General features: G+C 34.6%; 1 pseudogene; it reads right to left on the bottom strand.

Moving 5' to 3' along the window:
• LOC109119167 (uncharacterized) lies at positions 1-222 on the bottom strand (annotated as a pseudogene).
• Between the last annotated feature and the right edge of the window lie 3,696 nt (positions 223-3,918).

Below are 3,918 nucleotides of genomic sequence, written 5' to 3'. Positions count from 1 at the left end.
TTATTTTTCAATCTCCATTGCTTTTACAACTTTAGCTTTGTCTAATGGAGTCATCTTTGTCTTCAATTATTCTTGTCAACTTGAAATCCATTACAACCTTTCTTCTTCTTGTCCTTACCATCCACCTTCATCTTGTTATTTTTTTTCTTCCTCTTCTTTTTCCCTCTGAATATTGAACTCGTGCTATTTTTTTCGGCAACCCAAATCGTTTTTCCTTGACATTTCGTCTGGTTGCTGCTATCTGCGATTTTCTTCCTTCTACCAACAAACAATACCTTAAACCTTATGGCCCGTTTGGTTTCACACAATCTTTGTATTAGATTTTATCTATCGACCATTAAACCTTAACTCTTTTGTCCATACATCTTGTGCATATGACGGTTTAAGGACAAAAACAACTGAAATAGGTATTATAATCTTTCTCTTTTCGTGTAGAAAAGAAGACCATTGTAGGATTGACACAACCACTGATAGTAGGATTAGGATTTGGTTTAGTATTAGGGTTAGATTTGTCTGAAATTTCTTTGGGGGAAGAGGTAAACGATAAAGAGAAGAAATTAAGAGAATTATTGATATGGGTTTTTTTTGGTGGGTCTAATGTATTTGGGTGGGTTTCAAAATTAATATGGGTGGGTATTTTAATTTTGTATAGTAAATTTAACAAATATTAGATGGATGGTTAAAATAGAGGCACGTGTATCTCTGTTAGCGTAAAGGATATATATGTTTCAATTTGGATGATAAGGGTACTAGTGTCCTAAAAATTTAACGAGGGGTATACACATACCATTTACGAAAGATTGAGAAATAAATTTGTCCTTTTTCCCTTTTTTAAATAATGAGTTGAAAAAAGAGATTTAATACTTTAAAAACCCTTAAAATACATTAATAAATCAATAATAACTGTCCATGAACTCAACTAACTAAAAGAGATTTTTACAAAAAAACACTTACCTTGGACAAAACTGCGACATATCGGAGAGTTGATCCACGACCCATGCCCTACAGGCTGTAGGTGAGGTGACACCCCATCTTGCAGGTCCGCAATTTGGGTCTGAGGGTCACTAATAGGGGCCTTGATCTACGAAGGCCATCCATGTGCCGTGGATGGACCTACAAGGCATAGTCCCCATTAATAGGTCATCACATTTTTGACAATTTTCTCTTTTGCGGTAGCCTCAGGGTTAGGGTTTAGGGTCCCCCTCAAGGACCCTTGGTTGGTTTTTGAGGGGTTGTACCTTGACGTTTTATCCCTAAACCCCTCAACCAAAGCTCGGTACATCATTATGCAACCTCTAGCCCTTAAATTAACTCAAAATAAAACTCGTTAGGGTCTAGTTTCACCTACTAGTTTTCCGGGTCACTACAACAACTATCCACTTATGACATGCAAATGGAAAAAATAATTTTTGCACGTAAAATCTAGAGACACTACATGTATGAAGTTCAAGGTTAGATATATACTAACCACAAGAGTCTTCAGTACATTATCATGAGTTAATAGCGCTAAAATTATTTATCAAGCCATTAAATAAGTAAGCGGTCATTAGTAATCTAATTACCCAACATATGGGGTCGGGATCAAACCCACATGGAGTAGTATGTGATAGATTTCAATTATGAAGTCAATTTTTATTCTAATTCATTAAAGTAAATGGTAACACGAATTGAAACAATAATGATCATCAAATTGAGATTTTTTGGTAACCAATCGCTAAATAAACTTAAATAAACGAGTAACAAGTTAGCAGAGTGGTAATCTAGGAGTTTGCAGAAGTGGGTATCGATATCAAAAGATTGGTCAATGTGAATTCTAAATAATTTTAATTACCCATGGATAGGGTGGCGTCATTCTCAATCTTAGATTAAAATTTTCAATCACAATATGATTATTACAATAATTCCTCTCGGACATTCTCATGTGTAGTCAACTAAACAACCCAACAATTTTACATAGTTCTTCTCTCTCGAGCAAGAATAGCATTAAGAGGTGAAACCCCATATCTTCTTGTCAATCAAAAAAGAATTCCCAAATAATTATAGGCATTAACTCGGTTACACACTTCATATATTCTGTCTCAATACATATACAAATATAAAAAGCTATAACTAAGTTTGCAACCTTAATTCATAAATTAAACATATGATAATCAAATTGGATCCATATAAATCAAATAACAATATAGCAATACACATTATGTAACACCATGTATCCTAAATAGAACGAAAATGCAAAATTTCAGAAGTTGCAGGTACGACCGGCGGTGCCACCTATGGATCGTAGGGTGACCCATTGTCCATTCTGGTGGTCCATATTTCACCACCAGCAACCCTACCAAAAAAGTTCCAGAAAATATTCTACACCAGCAACCCTGCCAAAGAAGGTCCAGAAAATATTCTAAGTCCTGACCCAAGCAAGGACAGTAGGTCAGTCCATGGTCCGTGGTCCAGGGTCGAAGGTTGAACCCCAGATTTTCTAACCCCATAATCCCGTCAATTGTTAAACAACATAGACTATCGGTTCATCCAAGGTTCGTTGGAGTGGTCTATCGGTGAATCCAAAAGCTTCTAAGTCAGGGGTCATTTGATCTTTTCCTCATGCGTTGGATCCCAAAACTATGTAATTTAACCCTAAAACTATATAGTGTTTGTCAATTTTTGTATAGAAAGTAAACTAGAACTTGCCCTAATAAATTATTGACAAAAGTTCATCAATCTTAGAACAAAAGAAAACAAGTCGACCAAATCCTAGCTCGTGAACATAATAAGCTTTTATCATCTTTAGCCTCGAGATAAAAAGATTTCTTCATGAATTTTGTCACCAGGTATGTTGGATTTCACTAGTGGATTCCTTTTGTCACATCAAGGAATACCCCCTAGATGAAACCGGCATCGTCGTCCTATTTGAGGACTAAGACTAGCCTCTTAGCTTACATCATTACATGCATAGGTCAAATTTAGCGGAAATTAAAACTTTTCATTACTTCTACTCGTCTACTCGGAGGTTTACATAGACCCTACATACATATAGTGTATGTGTGTGTGTGTATATATATATATATATATATATATATATATATATATATATATGTTATTGAGTATACATAGACCCTTTGTATAGGAAGATTACTTTGTCTTCTACTTTTATTGCAGATAAGTATATAAAATATAACACAGTTTCAAAATAGTCGTCTCATCTCATAAACATATAATAAGAGTATATCAAATTGAGCCTAGACCTTACATCAATGAAACAAGACCACATATGTATCCAAACGAAAAGGAAAGAAACATAATATTTTTTATCCTAACACAACTTCATGGCTTGATAGTGGCATCACCCTCGGAAAGTGAGGACCTACTCTACTTGGATGATTAAGACATCCAAGTCTTCTTCAATGTCGTCTCCAAAAGTCCTTCAACGATCTAAACCTAAAATGTTGGGGAAAATGAAGAAATAGGGTTAGTACACCACTTGTACTAAGCATAAGACCATACATACACATATCATGAAAACATGCTAAAAGGGATATTTCATTAAGTATGCAATTTTCTTTGAAAACCTTTATGCACGTTCAACAAAACTATACCAAATCACTTAGGCATATTTATTAATTCATAGGCATGTACATCATAAGACCAAAAACATCAAAACCAGTCAATTTAACATACATATCATGTAATTAAATACCTAGTCAAGTAACTCTATCATCAATTCATCAATAACCACAAGCATGAATAAGAGTACATTTCATCATAATCAAAGCAAGAAAATTACCTATGAACACCTATCAAATAATCAAGTGTAATGACCAAGCAAAGACCCATAACCTTAACCAATCAAGAAACTCAACAAGAATCATGACCAACACCCCACTTCACATATTATTACATATAAGAGTACATAACATCATACTT

Source organism: Solanum lycopersicum, chromosome 12 (assembly GCF_036512215.1).
Source record: "Solanum lycopersicum chromosome 12, SLM_r2.1".
NCBI lineage: Eukaryota > Viridiplantae > Streptophyta > Magnoliopsida > Solanales > Solanaceae > Solanum > Solanum lycopersicum.
The sequence above is the reverse complement of the archived record's forward strand: the minus strand, read 5'-3'. Positions and strand labels throughout refer to the sequence as shown.